The following is a 21071-nucleotide window of genomic DNA, read 5'->3' on the forward strand; positions in this document are numbered from 1 at the left end:
AAGGAGAAAAGGTATTTCAGATGACAAGATTATCCTATTATCTTTATGAATTTGCCCCTTAAAGATAAGATATTATCAGAGAGTAAATGTGCTGATTATATACATATTACTTCAATTTACAATAGGGTTGCTGAGAGAACACATTTACTTAGACTTTTTAGACAACTACCAATCAGCACAGACATCAACTTAAAAAAAAAAAAAGTATTTTATCATCTGCAAGAACACATGCAAAGGGAGCTTTTACAATGGAAAATACAAGTTACCACGTAACTTAGTGATCAATCAGTCCTATCATCACTGATAGTGAAACAGATTCTGTGAGGCAATATGAAATATACAGCCTCACCGAGGAAGTATTCAAACTGTCTAAATTGTATCTAATCAGGCTTGTGAGTCTACCTTCAAATTTATGGACTAGAATAGCCTAGAGAAGTAGAACGCACAGAGAGAAAAACTGTAAGGCTAACACAGAGTGTGTGTCATTCTTCAGGGCAACAATGGATCTACTGTCTTAAACATGTCAATGTCATGGCCAAAAAGGCATGACAAGGAAACAAGATGTGAGAGGCAGAAGGACAAGTCTAGACCGAAAGAGACATGACACCATAGCTCAGTGCATAAACACCGATTAGATCTTCCATGAGGGATATTTAGGGACAATTAGGAAGTCATGATCAGCTGATATAAAGGATTTTTTGTTAATTTCATGATATACCATAATGGATTTGTGAGGCTGTTACATAATGAAGCATTTCAGAGTGAAATGTCATGATGTCTATAATCTACCCTAAAATATTTCAGAAACAGAAACAATAAGGTTTAAATCTAGTTAATGAGGTGTATGGTATTTATTATCCTATTCCCTCTAATTTTCTGCATATTTAAATTTTTTTTTAAAAATCACGTGGGCTCAAGTAAAACTTAGTGGACCTGTATTTTAAATCTAAAAAATATTTCTTACATATATTTGCATTTCTGAAGTTAAAAAAGTAATATAATCATAGAATTTGCAAACTGGCAGGATACTCCATTCTCCAGGCAAGAATACTGGACTGGATTGCCATTCCCTTCTCCATGGGATCTTCCTGATCCAGGGATTGAACCGTGGTCTCCTGCACTACAGGCAGATTCTTTACCATCTGAGCTTCTAGGGAAAAGAAATTGAGGCCCACAAAACTGAACTGACTTGCCTAAAACAACAAGCCGAGTTATCAATATTTGCTGAAACAAGAGTAACTTGAATATATGTCCTTTTCTCCAGATGACCAGTATTTCCTTGAAAACAAGATTTATGTCTAACTAATTTCTGTCATCTTTCAGTGTCCAGAATACATCCATTGGGTTTACAATACATCAATAGTTTGCTTGTAGAATAATTTCATCTGCATTTCAAATCATTTTACATGCAAAGTATCTAGTTTACATCAGTGAAGAGAAATGAAAAACTTTCACAGCAAGTATTGTAGTTAGACCAAGTTATTCAGCAATTCGTAACTGAAACTAGAGCAGTGAACAGCAGCTCCAAAATCTAGTAAAAAATTGACTGCATCATTTACTGTTTTTTTTTTTTTTTTGGTTGTTGTTGTTTAAATTCATGTATCTTTAGATTAAAAATACCACATGTAGGTCTAACAATACCCATTTGCCAACCCAAACGAAAATGCTAAATTTCAAGTGTGATTCTTCAGAGGAAAGGTCAACATTCTCATCAATTAATCCTCATTTTTCATAATAAAAAATGTGGGCCAGCTGCTGAATCAGATACTTGGACAAACATTGTTGCCTATTTTGTAAAATCAGCTTTAGCACATTTGTGCATGGACAGAGTAGCTGATTTTGCAAGATGTTGAAATATACAAGCTACATATGGTTCAGTGTATTTTCTACTGTATTGTTATTTTCAACCAAGAAAACACATTAGGCATTTGTATTATCTCCTTTTGACTAATGTTTTCTTTATGATTATTGCCCTAAACAGATACTGTTTGATATTTATAATGAAAAAGAAGGGGAGGGGAAACTATTTATCTTTGAGATATGTTATATCTTTCTAAGATTTTAGTGATAAAGAAAAAAATTTGTTCCAGGGATTATAGTTTTCATCTTACAAAACAAATATGAGATGACTGTGAACAAGATACTATCTATTGATTCCTCTCAGGTATGCTACCTTGTCAGAAGGAATCACTGAAATATATCAAAAGGCTATTTATATAGCATATATACTGTCCCTTATGGAATATTAGAAAATTTGCTTTTAAAGTTTTCTAGCAAATTCCATACCCTGAAGGGAAAAAGCAGAAATGCAACACTAGACTCTCTTTCACTAAAACACAGGATTGTAGTTTTATCCCATTTATCACTGTATTGCCTCTTTTTGAGAATTTCCCCTAGCATGCAACGAGTCCATTGCTAAATATTTGGACACTTTAAATTTAGCTTTTCAGACATCTATATTTAATATCTAGACATATTTTCAATAAATATACTGTTATTAAAATGGATTGCTTTTCCAGAAAATAGAAGTAAAAAATTTTGAGACAAGTTTTTGAAAATTTTGATAGCATACAGTAGAATACTTTTATAGATATATAGGTCAATAAATAAAAATTAAATTAAAACATAATATTCCCAAACAAAGAATATTAAGCTCACCAGATGAAGGGGAAGAATGAATAGATACATTTAATGTGTAAGTCTGAATGCTTAATAAAAACATAAAGCAAAATTTTTACAGAATAATAGGATTGAGAGCCAAAGTTCAAAAAGATGGTAACTATAAGAGGACATAAAAGCACTCCAAAGATATTTTTTCAATTCACAATTTAATTTGAAAAATGATAGGAAAAATGTTCAAATAGATAGATCATAGTCATAGTTTTTTAGTTATTGATAATTGATAGAATATGAGTTAATAAAGAAAATATGAAAATACTCAGATCAAATCAGATAGAACCATATTAAAGACCCATCCTCACACCTGAAATATCCTCATCTTTGCAAGATCCATTGTGTGGATCACAACAAAGTGTGGAAAATTCTTAAAGAGATGGAATACTAGAGTGCATTACCTGCCTCCTGTGAAACCTGTATTCAGGTCAAGAAGCAACAGTTAGAACAAGACACGGAACAGTGGACTCGTTCCAAATTCGGAAAGGAGTACGTCAAGGCTGTATATTGTCACCCTGCTTATTTAACTTATATGCAGAGTACATCTTGAGAAACGCTGGGCTGGAAGAAGCACAAGCTGGAATCAAGAGTGACGGGAGAAATATCAATAACATGAGATATGCAGATGACACCACCCTTATGGCAGAAAGTGAAGAGGAACTAAGGAGCCTCTTAATGAAGATGAAAGAGGAGAGTGAAAAAGCTGGCTTGAAACTCAACATTCAAAAAACTAAGATCATGACATCCAATCCCATCATTTCACAGCAAATAGTTGGGGAAACAATGGAAACAGTGGCAGATTTTATTTTCTTGAGCTCCAAAATCACTGCGGATGGTGACAGCAGCCATGAAATTAAAACATGCTTGCTCCTTGGAAGAAAAGCTATGACCAACCTCAGTCAGTTCAGTTCAGTCGCTCAGTCGTGTCTGACTCTTTGCGACCCCATGAATCGCAGCACGCCAAGCCTCCCTGTCCATCACCAACTCCCAGACAGTGTATTATTAAGCAGAGACATTACTTTGCCAACAAAGGTCCGTCTAATCAAAGCTGTGGTTTTTCCAGTAGTCACGTATGGATGTAAGAGTTGGACCATAAAGAAGGCTGAACACAGAAGTATTAATGCTTTTGAACTGTAGTGTTGGAGAAAACTCTTGAGAGTCCTTTGGACTGCAAGGAGACCAAACCCATGCAATCCTAAAGGAAATCTATCCTGAATATTCATTAGAAGGACTGATGCTGAATCAGAAGCTCCAATACTTTGGCTACCTGATGTGAAGAGCCTGACTCATTTGAAAAGACCCTGATGTTGGGAAAGATTGAAAGCAGGAGGAGAAGTGGACAGCAGAGGATGAGATGGTTCAATGGCCTCCCCTGCTCAATGCACATGAGTTTGAGCAAGCTCTGGAAGATGGTGAAAGACAGGGAAGCTTGGTGTGCTGCAGTCCGTGGGGTCACAAAGAGTCGGACAGAAATTAGGGACAGAACAACAACAAAATTGACGGTACAGCTATAACTCGCAATTTCTATCTTCTCATTCCTATTATTTTAAATTCTTATAATAGGCCATGGGCAGTCTAAGATCAAGAGAAGGCAATGGCAACCCACTCCAGTACTCTTGCCTGGCAAATCCTGTAGACAGAGGAGCCTTGTAGGCTGCAGTCCACGGGGTCACTAGGAGTCCAACATGACTGAGTGGCTTCACTTTCACTTTTCACTTTCATGCATTGGAGAAGGAAATGGCAACCCACTCCAGTGTTCTTGCCTGGAGGATCCCAGGGATGGGGGAGTCTGGTGGGCTGCCGTCTATGGGGTTGCACAAAGTTGGACACGACTGAAGCAACTTAGCAGCAGCAGTCCAAGATTTACTATGTTGATATTAAAGTTTTCCTACATATATCATTTTTCTCTTTTGACTAGATCACACGTTACTTGACAGCAGGAACCATGTTTTACCATTCTTCTGAATCATGTGTACTGACTATGATAGGTTTAATTGAAGTAAGGTGAATGAACAAAAATATCTCCATACTGCAAGGTGACATCAAGGGCAAAATTCTCTTAAGTCATATCCTGAAGATTCTAATTTATTTTCGCCCCTAATCTAAAGTAGTAGCAAAAATTCTTCAATTTTTATACAAACATTTATTCAGTATACCTCAAGATTGGACATTAGTAAGTATAAATATCAGTAAGTGTGCTAGTTGCTTAGACATGTGTGACTTTTTGCAGCCACATGGACTGTGCCCACCAGGCACCTCTGTCCATGGAATTCTCCAGGCAAGAATCCTGCAGTGAGTTGCCATTCCCTTCTCCAGGGGATCTTCCCAACCCAGGGATCAAATCTGTATCTCCTGCATTGCAGGCAGATTCTTTACAGATTAAGCCACCAGGGAAACCCAAAGATAAGTAGATATTTAACTATTATAAGACATTGGGAATCAGAATTTAGATACATGATATGTATACTCTGCCATATTGAAACTGGATAACCAACAAGGACCTACTATACAGCACAGAGAACCCTGCTCAATGTTATGTGGCAGCCTGGATGGGAGGGGGTGTCTGGGGAGAATGGATACACGGATATGCATGCCTAAGTCCCTTTGCTGTCCACCTGAAATGATCACATTATTGAATGTCTATATTCCAATATACAATAAGAAGCTTAAAAATTAAAAAAAAAAAGAATTTAGATACTGTCTTGGAAATGAATATCACATTGATGCAAATGAAAGTTTTAGAAGAAAAGTTCTTTAAGCAAGATTACGGGGTTAACTCTCAAAAGCATGGTTCTAGGAGTCCATTGTTTTTGGGAATAGCGACATCTTTTCCCCAACTGACCATGAAACTCATACTTTTTCTTTGATTCATATTCCTACAGTTTGCTGCTTATTATGTCATTTCCATTTGCTCCTTTTATGACACTTTTACGTTGCTCCTCTAATGACACTTTTACATTCAAAACCAACTGAAAAACCTACAATGCCCTGGTTTGTGTTCCTGAGACTGAAACTAAAACAAAGGAAATTATCGAGTCTGAATAATAGTCTGGAGGCTTTGCTTCTGTTTGTGTTAGTGTATTTTGTTTAAAATTACCACCAGAGTATAAATTAGGAGGATCTTTCTCCTGGTAATTGGTGTATAAATTATTGTGGCATTATCTTATGATCACAAATGTTGAATTTTGACTCCTCCGGTTCCTACCACAAACGTGTCACCCCCATAACAAGAGGCATTTTTATTCTAAAGAATGTAAATGTGATCATTAACTTACTATATAAAATAATACAAAAGAAAAAAGTCTGAAAACAATCTACTCCCACAACTGTCCTGCTGTTTGCCAGAATGTTTAGAAACTGCTAGGGCTGCCTTTCTTCTTTTGATTCCGTGTAATGAAAAAAGACAAGAGATTAGACGTCTCGGAGGATTGGATTCCCCACCCCCTGCCCCCTTTAAGAAAAAGACCTGTATTCTTAGCATCCAAAGCTGACAATATGGATCCTGATTCATTCCAAATAAAGTGACCAATCTAAAACCCAGAGGGAATCTCACCTGCAATCTTGTGATTGATCTTAGCTCATATTGGAGGAAAAAAATCTCAGGCTACTTCCAGTATAGGACTGGAAACGCATAAGTAGAACTTATCCACATTAGTATTTGTGCAATTACTTATGGCAATGTTCTATGCTGCCTTTGAACCTGAAAAGGAGTAAGATGAATAATTGTGCTTGCTTTTGTTTAGGAGGCAAATCTAAGTGTCTGGAGACTAGGCTGGGAAAGTTATTTTTGTTGTTGCTTTTTAGGTGGCAAAGAAATATGCACTGCAGCATCATCTTCCAGCAACTAAAAAATGTCCTCACTGATTTATGTTAAATACTATGGACAATAAATATGTATTTTGAAGATGGTAGTAGAGAACTCAACATGTGTGTTCTTTCGTCCTTCAGCAAATCCTGAGGAAGCTTCTTCCAAAAGAGAAGAAATGTCTTGTAGCACTTTGTGTGGATTTAAACATATGGTCAGCGTCCATGTGTGCACACACTTCCATGTCATCTTTACAGATAAATGTGTGAGGCTGGCTGGAGACAGGTGCAAACAGTGAGCTAGCATCTGGCCTTCTGTTCTGGCTCCAATCATATACGTAGCTTTACTTTAGCAAAGCAAATTAGTAAAAGATCACAGGTCTGATACTCAGAGAAACCAGACGAAACTTAGAGGAAATGAGAAAATAAAAGAAAAAGGCACACTGAATTTTGGCCAGTGTAAGACATGCAGGGGGTTCCCAGATTCCTCTCTTGCTCTTTGACTGTTCACTTTGTCTATCCATCCAAGGAAAGGCCGGCATCTTTTCCTTTTCCATGATGTATTTTATTTTCCCGATTCCTTAGGTAACTTCTATGTCAGAAAGGCAATAGCATCCTCAGTGTAGTCTTTGCATCATGGGCATTTCTTCCCATTTCTGTTCAACTGTGAGTGCTAATGCCTTTATGATACTTCTGACTTTTCAATGACGAGTGAAGTACTCCCTACATATCAATGAAGTGTCAAGTGCAACTGGAGATGTGGTGTTTTGGGGTCTCTGCATTGTTGGGTTTTTCAGAACAAGAGTCTTGCCTACTGCACAGAAGGATAGATGAGGGAGCCAATTCTGATGTAGAGAAAAACAGTTCTAAATTATTTCCCTTTTTAAATAAAGATGTTAGGGGGAAAAATGAGGGGTAGAGGGGAGATGTTTTAGAATTAGGTTCCCAGGAGGGTCACAGGATTTAACATCTCATGTGTAGAAATTCCACTGGGAGATGCTCAAACCTCTGGGACAGGAAGCCAGACTGAGTGACTCATAACACCACAGCTGCAGACATACAAAATGAAGGAGAATCCAAAGCTATTCTTGTTCCCTACTGTGGTTTTTTAGGAAGGAGACTTAGATAGCTTTGAAGGAACTAAGGAGAAAGGGAAAAGATGAAAGAAGTACTGGGGCAGTATAGAGCTGTAAATGTAATTCTCTATGACAAAGGCAAACAACACGGTTTTCATCACCGATGACAAGTCCTGGCTGAGCACATCTGTCTTGAAGGACAGTTCAAACAATCCATTCAGACGGAGATCAAGGAGAGAGGGAAATGGAGTAGCACCCAGACCCAGGGCTCCACCAGGGTCCCAGCCTCTCCTGGAACTGACCATCCACCCTGGCGGAAGCTCTCTGAGCAACGGCTGTTAAAGATCCTTGAGTGGTTGCTGTGTCAGAGCCTTTCAGCTCTAATACAACCCAAGTTTATGAATTCAGAAGACACACAGACACTACTGATACTGTGTATAAAACAGATAACCAGTGAGGACCTACTCCACAGCACAGGGAACCCAATACACTGAGATGAGTTGAATGGGAAGAAAATTCAAAAGGGAGGGCATGTTTGTACATGTATGGTTGAGTCATTTTCCTGTATAGTAGGAAAAAACACAGCATTTTAAAGCAACTACACGCCAATAGAAATTAATTTTTAAAAATTCAGTGAAATGACTTTATCCTACTACTAGAGGAAAGTCATCAAGAAAAAGGAAGAGAAGGTATCATTTCATACTCACTTAAAAACCCTTGTGAAGAGACCCACATCATTTAAGCCATCTCTAAAAAATTTTAAATGTTAAGAAGGTAAACAAATAATTATTAACTACTTGGAGAAGGGGACAACAGACGATGAGATGGCTGGATGGCATCACTGACTTGATGAACATGAATCTGAGTGAACTTCAGGAGTTGGTGATGGACAGGAAGGCCTGGCGTGCTGCGATTCATGGAGTCGCAAAGAGTTGGACCCAACTGAGCGACTGAACTGAACTGAACTTCATTATGGGTGATTGTTTAAATACTGTTTTAAATAGAAAAAAAAAAATGAGTTAGACATATCCAAGTCTGAATTCTGACTCCACTATAATCTTGGACAAGCTACTCAAGCTCCCTGCCCCCAGTTCATTCATCTATAAAGCAACACGAGTAAAATATGCTTTGTAAGATGTTTTCAAAGACTGAGTAAAATGGCATCTCTAAAACAGTTAGCAAAATGGCAAGGGCATTGATTTACTAGTGATGAGCATTTTAATATTACATGTGGAATATTAAAAAGATAATTAAATTTATAAATGTATATACCATATAAGTAACTTGGGGCATTTTAAAAATTATAGTCTGTATTTTATCACATCTAAATTACAGTTGATAATAAATTTCATTATTTTATGTATCACTGGAAAAGAGAAAAATAAGTGTTAACTAAGTTAGACACATTACTAAGATGCCATCATTTAGAAGATGAATTCAAATTTCAAAAATGCTAAAATCTGAGAAACATGCATCTTAGAATAATGGCACTGAGTGATTCCAGAGGCTTTCTTTTTATCTGGTTTCCTGGGGAGCAGAGGCTTTGTCTTTTTTGTGTTTTACAGCCCTCCTGTCAATGCCTGCTGGATTTTTTAGGGAGTCACTAAGTAGTTTTTAAAGATATTGGTGCTCAGTCACTCAGTTGTGTCTGATTCACTGCTACCCCATGGACTGTAAACCGCCAGGCGTCTCTGTCCATAGGATTTCCCAGGCAAGAGTACTGGAGTGGATTGCCATTCCCTCCTCTAGGGAATCTTCCTGACTCAGGGATTGAGCCCACATCCCCTGCGCTGGCAGGCAGATTCTTGACCTCTAGCACTGCCTGGGAAGCCTTTTTTTAAGGATACTAGTTGTTGAAATTATATTTTGAGCCTGATGGAAGGAAAACAGTCTTGTAACGTCAAGTTATTCACTATGTTTCAAAGTTACGTTTATCTCCTTACCTATGTTTTCAACGCTAGAAATAGGAACCTGGCATTAAGACCTAATAATATGATAATAATAGAGTAATTTTGATAGAAGATGTATCGTATTTGGAGTCATATGCATTGAGTTTAAGTTTTGTTCCTTTCTTACTTTGGGACCTGGACCAAAGGTTGTGATGTCACTTGTTTGTGACAAAACTATTAGGAAAAGTGAATGTAAAAATAGAATGATACATTTGGAAACTAATTAAAAGTAAACTGCTCATTTTTCTACTCCTAGGCAAGTACAAAGATGATCATTTGAATCTAGGTACAAAATACAAAATCACCTCTAACTTGGGTACAAACTTGACTTCTTCAGTACAGATTATTATTCCATTGAACCTTCATATATAAATACAATTATGCTATATACTTTAATGATTTCAGAAGAATAAAGTCTAAGATGATCTTCTCAATATAACATGATGCATGATATTTTTGAAAATCTTGAAAAGGAAAAAAATTGCCTGAGGAAGTGAGGCAGAGTCAGTTTTCATATAGCCATGCTATTTCATGACCATCAGGTAGAAACTTTTCAGGTTTAATGCTTTATAATTCTCCCAGCTGAAGCTTTAAAACTTCAAAGCACTGTAGAACATTTTAAATTTCTCTTCTGCCCATGAGAAACCCTTTGCATTGAAAGTTGCTTTCAACTGGAATCCTACATTTGGTATTACACAACAGAGACATATTTTTATGGAGATTAAAATTACACACCAAGAATGTAAAGTTGCCCAAGCAAAACCATTTCTACTATTAAAAATGCTCCCACTACACACTATGAAGAGCTATAACCTGCTCTTGTCCATAAATAATGCTTACTATAATAAATTTAAAAACCATTCATAAATTCTATAATTGTCTAAGAAATAGTCATCTAACCACCTGCAATTTACAAAGAGGATCTGCTTAAGCATAATTATGTTTCCTTTAACTGGTAAACAATAAATCTACCACTGATTGCAAAGACAGGAGATCAGTGGGTATTATGAAGAAAGACATGAAAATCAATATGTAATGCCTGGGAAAAGGGCAGGCTATATTTTTAATTTGAAATCTACCAGTGGTAAGTCATGAATATAAAACTTGCCTCTGTAAAAATAATGTGTTTGCTGTAAAACTAGGAATCATCCTTGGTTATTGAATACTTTAAGAAACAGTGTGTTAGCCCCTCTCAGAATCTGTGTGAAGCTGGCCCCCTTTGGCAACTAAAAGAGCTCTTTGAACCATAGAACAGATGTAATGAAAATTGGTTCCATTAAATGCAGCTGGCAAATTACAAACTGAGAAATTAATGCACCATACCATGACTCTAGGGGCTAAAATGAATCAAGGTGTGGTTGCCAGATGCTCATATTTCCTCACTGCATCCCCCAATAAAAACATTTCTCTGCATAGATTTGTTTAATATAATATGGATTATTGATACAGACAGTGTAAAGTGGGACATCATAATGATGATTAATCAACCGAAATAACACAATAATGTCTTATATTCATGCAAAAACATTTTAAAAGAATTAGGATCTGAATCACATAATTCTTACATCCTCCTTTGGGCTTGAAGAATGCACTGGACTTCCAGAAGTACTCACAGAGACATGGTGTATCCTATGATAAACTGTCTCTGAATCCTAAAGGGAAGGGAAAGTTGATGTAATGCTATAAACAGCATGTGCCTTTGTTGATTTCAATCCAATTTATTCCAACTTGGTGTGCTACTGATGGCTCTCCTAGCAGAACCTGACAGAAGTCCATTTAGCATCTGTTTCTGAGGTGCTCTTCAATGGTTCTGAGTAGTCCTCTTGAGTCATTAGCTAAACATTGTTTCAAAGAGCTTCACTGGCAAGGATACCCCTGTGAAGACTAAAGGGAGGGATAATCTGAAAGCACATTCCCAGGTCGTTCAGGCTGTCCCTGGGGTATATATATGTATATGGCTCCCAACCCACCTCCAAATACAGAGGGAAATAATTGCCAGAGGCTTAGTTTTGTTTATTTCTGTTGAGTGGTAGGTACATAAGCAAAACATTCTAAATGAAGATGGTTTGACTTCAGAGTATTTGAAGATACTTAGGTTGTGTTTAGCCATTTTATGTATGAATTTAACTGTCTGTTTTCAAAGAAAATTACAGTAGGTCACTTCAAACACATATTTTTATAATACCTAATCCAATTCAGTGGTGGAGGATAGGAGAAGTGACTCAAAAAGGTTCAAAAGAGAGTCTAATTATTGACAAAGCTTTAGTTTTAAGTGGAGTGGTGGGTATATGCTTACATCACTGTATCCTATTATTTTTTAATGTCTAAAATCTTGCATGATTATATTAAAATTTTAAAAATATTTTAATTATCTTATTCCACAGTTTTACAGACAGAGAGTACTAGAGAGTTAATCATCTATTTTCTAATCTGTTCTCTCACTGCAGTTGCTTTGCTTTTTCTGGAATTCAAAGAAAGAACAAAGATTTGCTAGATTCCATGGGTAAATGATAAATGTTTCATTTTTCTATTTCTCTGTTCTAAATAAGTGGGAACACACATACTTAGCATGGGAGTTTTATATATACACATATAATAAGGAGTCTATTTTCTTTATACCTTCATAATAAAAATCCATCTCATAAATATTTATTTCACAAGGGTGGACTGGACTAAAACATGACAAATATTTTGATTTCAGAAACTGCAGGAGTAAGTAATGACCTAATTGCAATAACAATGTACTTATGCCTTCTTCTTAAAGCTAAAATGTATACATGTGATCTTCTACTGTGTGAACGAGTTCCTCTCCTACTCTTTTAAAGCAGTAGTTGTTGGGCAGAAAATGAACAACTACCCTCAATTCATATATATGAAGAAAAAGTACAGTAAAAATAACAAGCATATACATTTTTTTAAAATGTTATACACATTACACATTCTATAGTAACCAATTACCCTATGTAGGTTGGAGTGGTCTATTTTCTTTTCTGTCCAATTAAAGACCTTTTCTAATTAGAGTAGTGCATCATACAGAATTACTCTATTTCCAGATAAAGAACTTTTGGTAAAGTGCACAGATATTACAATATGCACGCTGTATACTTTATAGCTATTATAAGCAAGCAGCAATGACAATTTTCAATTGTTTTATAGTAGCATTATTTCCACATGCAGAGACATGTATACTAAATACATATAATCACCCACATACTCAAAATGCATGTGTATTCTACCATTAGCAACTTCTCCACGGAATGTAACTGAGATTGTTTTCAATGTACATATGTTATTTCCATAACTCTATGAAAGTCAAGCAAGTTCCTTTACAAAAAACTATAAGTTGACTGTATATTGAAAGCTGTGAAAGAGGCAGAAGTCTCTGCACACCTAAGCACTCTTTCTTCCTTACAGGTATTCATTGGAGAATTTTTTTAGCAGCAATTTTTGATGTGTGTGGTAATTAATTGAAATAAATGAAAAATCTGCCTTGTATCCAGACTGAATTTGCTTTCACAGCTGCTGATCCTCCAGCTCTGAATGTCAGCCAATTAGTGAAGAAGTTTTACATGGCTTCTGCCCTAACTGGTTTTCCTGTCTGACAGCTCCATTTTCAAACTCAACCAGGGAGGTAAGACTTTATATTAATTCCATTTTTTCTTTCCATTTCATCCGGAAGTAAAATCAGCAGGTAAAAGATGCTGAACTTTTTCTGAAAATTGCTCACTCAAAAAAACACAACATAATCCATGACCCCACCCCAAATGAAATGAATGAATGAATGCATAAAATGAGGTTCTGAGGTTCCTGTTGAATAAACGTCAGCTAAGAGATGAATTTTCTCACTGGACATAGAATAATTTTATTTTTCCATCCTTCATATAACGTGGGGAAATGTAAAAATTAAGATTTGCAGATTCTGTGCAGTTAGCAGTTTCATATAACCTACTCCAAAATTCTCCAAAAGTCAAGGTAGAAACTCCCCTTTGGATTTGATACAATTTTAAGTAAAATGCTTTTTTTTCTTTTTTTTTTTTTTACATACAATGTTTACCTTTTTCAGATTTATATTTCTCAAAATATGATGAAAAAACTGAATTACTCTCTTTGTACAACCCAGCTCATTAAATTTTTATGAATTAGTGAATATGGCATGTAGGGTATCACAGACAAGGATCATACAACACTTTACATTGCTGGCAAGACGCACAGTTAAAATTTTGCTAATTTGCTATCCTTATATTACAAAGGAGTAGGTCAGTTCTGGAATTAATAGTCAACCAATGGATAATAAATTTTTCAAGATGTCATCTACTTATATTGACTCAGGTCCACCTACTGACACCAGCCCATTCTGAGTGGGTCAGCCTATGTACAAAACGAGAGGTGAGATTTTGCCACATGGAGAAAGTAAACACAACTTGTAGCGCAATGAAGTTAATTGGAAATAAAATACATAACACTTATTGGACTTTAAAACAGTGAATTCCAAAATAATTAAGTTAATAAAAAGAGTCTCGTTCTTTTCTGAACTAAATTAAATGGCTCTAAAATTAATTTCATTGGTTTTTTAATTCACTGTTAACTCAATAAAATGAGCTTTTAAAATTAACTTCTTTGTTTTTGAACTAAGGGCAGTAAAAGTCCATAAAGTAACTTTGGGGAAAAAAAAAAAAACACAACAACTCATGAGTTAAACTTGTTCCAGATTTAGTCAGTATTCATCTGATACATAGATAAGAAAGGCAGATAGAAAATCTAGGAGATTTTGCTCAGAATATGAAGCCTAGGATTTTTAAGGATCCAATTATCTATCTTATATCTACTAAATGGAAATGAGAAATATGCCTCTCATTTGAGGCATAGTGTGACAAAGTGAAATAATTGCTTTTAAATAATTACATAAGAGATGAGGCATATAGAAAATCAAATTGAATTTTCTAACTCTGGTGACCTAAAATATAAGGTGATAACATAATCTGAATATTTCTGAAATTCTGCTCTTTAGGTCATCTAATTTATAAAGGTTTTCCTATAACTCTGATGACAAATAAATAATTTATACTCTCGAATTCATCCTGATGTGTATATTAAAACAAAGGCAGAAGGAAAGGCGTTTTGCATGTATTTCACTGGCATATTTGGATAATAAAATCATGGAGAACAATTTCCCTTTTAACTACCTATATTTTAATATTGGGACTCTCTGAATGTGTATCTGTGACCTTTAAATATAATAAAACATCTTTCATATTTGTATTTTAAATTCCCTTGTAATTGCTACAGATTTACCCCAGACTATTATGAGTCCAAGCTTGGATAATTGTAATGGCATCCTACTTTATCTCCCCAACTCATCCTCCTTTCTCTTTGGAAATTTAGAAGATGCACACTTCCCTATCAATCATCCTACACCTAACTAGTACCTTTCTTGACTAATTTCTGCTTTTCCAGTTGCAAAACAAAGGTAACTCTCTCTCAAAGTCTTCTCTGATTCTGTCTCCAAGACTAAGTAGATCCCATCCCATAATAGAGTGTTTATATCTCTGGTCCTTACTATTGGTAGGCTCTGGTCCTTTGTGATGGTGGAAGATGAGAATCCTTCTCATTCACATTTGAATTTTTAGTGCTTCACAGAGATCTCGGCATATAATTTGTACTCAATAACTATTTGTTGAATGAATAAATCCTTCACCAGTCAGCCTATATTTGTTAAATATTGCTTTCATTTTGTTACTAAAGAAACATTTCTTTTTGTTTACATCATTAAATCTCAATTCCTTTGTTTCATGTCATTTGTAACTGGTTTATTGCCTCAGAGTTCTCACAGACATTTCCAAAACCTTTCTGATATTCAGCTCTCTGCCTTAGAACTTGCTTTCCTTCTCAGCACAAAATTCCCATTTTTCTGACATCTTCTCTAATCTTATGTCAATTAACATTGATATTTTAACTGGCATGCATATATCGGCCATCCAGGTTAGCCCTTGGTTACTGTATTAATTTTGTTCCCTAACTGCATTGTGCTTCATCCAGCTTCATCACTTCATGGTCCCAACACCTCTTCATGGCTCCATCCTTTCATGGCAATTAGATGGGGAAACAAAGATTTTATTTTGGGGGGCTCCAAAATCAGAGCAGATGGTGAATGCAGCCTTGAAATTAAAAGACATTTGCTCCTTGGAAAAAAAGCTATGACCAAACTAGACAGCATATGAAAAAGTAGAGACATTACTTTGCCAACAAAGGTCCGTCTAGTCAAAACTATGGTTTTTCCAAGTCATGTATGGATGTGAGAGTTGGACTATAAAGAAAGCTGAGTGCAGAAGAATTGATGCTTTTGAACTGTGGTGTTGGAGAAGACTCTTGAGAATCCCTTGGACTGCAAGGAGATCCAACTAGTCTATCCTAAAGGAAATCAGTCCTGGATATTCTTTGAAAAGACTGAATCTGAAGCAAAAACTTGAATAGTTTGGCCACCTGATGCAACAAACTGACTCATTGGAAAAGACTGGGAAAGACAGAGGGCAGGAGAGAAGGGGACGACAGAGGGTGAGATGGTTGGATGGCATCACCAACTCAAAGGACATGAGTTTGAGTAAACTCCAGGAGTTGGTGACGGACAGCGAAGGCTGGCGTGCTGCAGTTCATGGGGTTGCAAAGAGTCAGACATGACTGAGCAACTGAACTGACTGAACTGCACTGTATCTCTATTGGAGCAGTAACTATTTGTGGCCCTTACAAAATTATAGACTCATAATCCAGGAAACAAGATTATAGGATCATAACAGGTTGAACTACATACATCACCTGTTTCAGATTTCTACTTTAAAAAAAAAAAAAGGAAGAAGAAGAAAATTCCTAAAGCTACAGAAAATGATTAAATACTAAGTTGGATCCCTTGTAGGTGGAGGGGTGAAGATGCTACACACAGCTCCTGTGTTAAAGGATTCCTCCTCTCCCTCTAGGGGTGGGAAGAGGGGTGGGAGGGAGGTCGAGATGGAGGGGATATATTATATGTACTTATGACTGATTCACTCCACTGTATAGCAGAAACTAACACAAATCATAAAGCAATTTTTTTTGTTGTTCAGTCACTAAGTTATGTCCGACTCTTTGAGACCTCATGGACTGCAGCATACCAGGCTTCTCTGTCCTCCACTATCTCCCCAAGTTTGCTCAAGCACAAGCTTATTCTGGTGAAGAATTGATGCTTTTGAACTGTGGTGTTCGAGAAGACTCTTGAGAGTCCCTTGGACTGCAAGGAGATTAAACCAGTAAATTCTAAAGGAAATCAATCCAGAATAATCATTGGAAGGACTGATGCTGAAGCTAAGGCTTCAACACTTTGGGCATCTGATGCAAAGGGTTGACTCAGAAAAGATCCTGATGCTGTGAAAGATTGAAGGCAGGAGGAGAAGTGGATGACAGAGGACAAGATGGTTGGATGGCATCACTGACTCGATGAACATAAGTTTAAGTAAGTTCTGGGAGATAGTGAAGGACAGGGAGGCCTGGTGTGCTGCAGTCCGTGGGGTCACAAGGAGTTGGACACAACTGAGCAACTGAACAACAACATGTCTATTGAGTCAGTGATGCTATCTATCTCATCCTCTGCCTCCCCCTTCTCCTTTCGCCTTCAATCGTTTCCTAGCATCAATCTTTCCAATGAGTTGGCTCTTAGCATCAGATGGCCAAAGTATTGGTAAACAGTTTGTAAGTAGAACAATGATATTCCAATAAAAAAGTTTATTTTCCAAGGAAACAATTCCATTCACCATTGCAACGAAAAGAATAAAATACTTAGGAATATATCTACCCAAAGAAACTAAAGACCTATATATAGAAAACTATAAAACACTGATGAAAGAAATCAAAGAGGACACTAATAGATGGAGAAATATACCATGTTCATGGGTTGGAAGAATCAATATAGTGAAAATGAGTATACTACCCAAAGCAATTTACAAATTCAACGCAATCCCTATCAAGCTACCAGCCATATTTTTCACAGAACTAGAACAAATAATTTCAAGATTTGTATGGAAATACAAAAAACCTCGAATAGCCAAAGCAATCTTGAGAAAGAAGAATGGAACTGGAGGAATCAACTTGCCTGATTTCAGGCTCTACTACAAAGCCACAGTCATCAAAACAGTATGGTACTGGCACAAAGACAGACATATAGATCAATGGAACAAAATAGAAAGCCCAGAGATAAATCCACACACATATGGACACCTTATCTTTGACAAAGGAGGCAAGAATATACAATGGAGTAAAGACAATCTCTTTAACAAGTGGTGCTGGGAAAACTGGTCAACCACTTGTAAAAGAATGAAACTAGATCACTTTCTAACACCGCACACAAAAATAAACTCAAAATGGATTAAAGATCTAAATGTAAGACCAGAAACTATAAAACTCCTAGAGGAGAATATAGGCAAAACACTCTCAGACATAAATCACAGCAGGATCCTCTATGATCCACCTCCCAGAATTCTGGAAATAAAAGCAAAAATAAACAAATGGGATCTAATTAAAATTAAAAGCTTCTGCACAACAAAGGAAAATATACGCAAGGTGAAAAGACAGCCTTCTGAATGGGAGAAAATAATAGCAAATGAAGCAACTGACAAACAACTAATCTCAAAAATATACAAGCAACTTATGCAGCTCAATTCCAGAAAAATAAATGACCCAATCAAAAAATGGGCCAAAGAACTAAATAGACATTTCTCCAAAGAAGACATACGGATGGCTAACAAACACATGAAAAGATGCTCAACATCACTCATTATCAGAGAAATGCAAATCAAAACCACAATGAGGTACCACTTCACACCAGTCAGAATGGCTGCGATCCAAAAATCTGCAAGCAATAAATGCTGGAGAGGGTGTGGAGAAAAGGGAACCCTCCTACACTGTTGGTGGGAATGCAAACTAGTACAGCCACTATGGAGAACAGTGTGGGGATTCCTTAAAAAATTGCAAATAGAACTACCTTATGACCCAGCAATCCCACTGCTGGGTATACACACCGAGGAAACCAGAATTGAAAGAGACACATGTACCCCAATGTTCATCGCAGCACTGTTTATAATAGCCAGGACATGGAAGCAACCTAGATGTCCATCAGCAGATGAATGGATAAGAAAGCTGTGGTACATGTACACAATGGAGTATTACTCAGCCGTTAAAAAGAATTCATTTGAATCAGTTCTGATGAGATGGATGAAACTGGAGCCGATTATACAGAGTGAAGTAAGCCAGAAAGAAAAACACCAATACAGTATACTAACACATATATATGGAATTTAGAAAGATGGCAATGACGACCCTGTATGCAAGACAGGAAAAAAGACACAGCTGTGTATAACGGACTTTTGGACTCAGAGAGAGAGGGAGAGGGCGGGATGATTTGGAAGAATGGCATTCTATCATGTATACTATCATGTAAGAATTGAATCGCCAGTCTATGTCTGACGCAGGATACAGCATGCTTGGGGCTGGTGCATGGGGATCACCCACAGAGATGTTATGGGGAGGGAGGTGGGAGGGGGTTTCATGTTTGGGAACACATGTAAGAATTAAAGATTTTAAAATTAAAAAAAAAAAAAAAAAGTTTATTTTCCCAAGCCATTGATTGACCAATACAGACCTGTACTGATTATCCAAGTAACTTAAAAACATTTTAATTTAAAACTGTATGTATTGTTTTTCCAGATACTGCTTCCCACCTTGTAGTCTTAGGTGAGCTACTATTTCTGCATCTTAACCTTAGAGAATAGAATTTAGAATGTTTTTGTAAATCCTGAACACCTTTTTTCATCTATTCCCTACTACTTTAGTATGAGAAAACCTTTTAAGATGGCCTAGCCAACAAATGACTCTTCAGAGCTACATTTGAGGCTATTAGTAGAAAGCATGTGGAATGATCAGACACGGAGGCACCTCAGGGGGCTGGGGGCTCGAGGAAGACTCAGTTGGAAGCTGTGGAGAGTTGTGGAGTTTTGTGTCCTGAGGGCTATGGGGGTATCAGTTTCTGGAAAACCGTCTCTGATACTCAGCTGGACTCCCTCACTGATAAAAAGCACTACTGCCAAGCTTGTGGCCGCGATGCAGGGGGCCTGGAATCTCTGGCATCATCCCTATATTAAGTCTGATTCTAGAACTGAGAGTCACTGTTCAAGCAGTTCAAGGGGATAAAAGAGGCTGGCCTCGGAGGTGTCCTTTTGTGTAAAGTTTAGATAAGACTACAAGAAGACTGAAATAAGTCCTTTAACCTTCATCCCATGCTGACCAGGTGGCTCCAACTAGGACTCAAAATCCAACTGTGTATTTAGAAAAAAAAATTGTTATAACCCCTCTTTGGATCTGACGCATAGTGTATCTCACTACACTTATGCACTGACTAAGTTGGCCTCTGTTATTGCTGTTGGTGAAGTCTATCCATGATTTGACATTTTCACCAAATTAATTTCAGTGTATTTTATAATTTTCCATGCAAGATATGCAATATCAACTGCAAACATTTCTTCCTCATTCATATCTGACTTTCTCTTTCCTAATGACCTAGAATGAGACACATTTTCTACCGTTCTAAAGCCTACTCAAAGACAATTCTCAATAAAATCCATTTATATCAAGCAAAAAAGTCTTAAAGCTAGTCAGCAGACAACTATCTTCCTTGCTATCTATGGTAGGATATCTCCAAAGAATTAATAGTCACACAATTTGTGGGTATTTGATGAGAGTGTATAACACTATTATTAATACTTTCTCAGCCACAAACTTCAAAACTTCAAAATTTCCACTCTACTTTCACACTAAAGAAATATATTTGTCACTACATAGATATGGTAAAGCACAGTGCTATGGTTTTTAATAGTAAGCACCTGCAAGATATTAGATCAGGTAATTAATACTGCCTTGAAGGTCAGTCACATCAGTGGTCATTGGAGACGTAATTAAAAAGTCAATCTAACATTTCTAAATTCAACATAAAGATATCATCTGAAATATAGGCTTTAACTGTGGGAAAAGGAAATGCATGTCTTGTGTTTTTTATGAGTCATTTTAAATCTTTAATGCTTTAAAATTAATTACATTAATTATAGCAACTGGCTGTTCATTTCTTTTGTGTGGGGTTACATTGTGTTATCAACATGAGAAGAATCTTTAGAGGAGCAATTCAGGTTTTTAGCCCCCAGAATCTTAATGTTAAAACATTACCTTTCCTGTATGTAATTACCTGGTTTGGGCAAAATAAGATGTGCATGGAAAACAACAGAAAAAATTTAGTGTAGATCTAATTAATTTTTAGCTTTTTGTTGCCTGCGGTTTTCTAAATTGGTGCAGTAATCTCTATGTAAATGTTTATATCACCTCATGGTTATACTTCAGGCTGTTTCAGTTTACAGAGAGTGATATACTTGGTGAATACCTGGTAGGATATTTCTCTCCAATGGGATATTTAAAAAAAAAAAAACAAAAACAAATTTTATGAAAAAAAAAAAAACCCTGTCTTTATGATTTCGGACTTTATTTAATAAGATAACTATTATTT

The sequence above is a fragment of the Capricornis sumatraensis genome, chromosome 4 (assembly GCF_032405125.1).
Source record: "Capricornis sumatraensis isolate serow.1 chromosome 4, serow.2, whole genome shotgun sequence".
Classification (NCBI taxonomy): Eukaryota; Metazoa; Chordata; class Mammalia; order Artiodactyla; family Bovidae; genus Capricornis; species Capricornis sumatraensis.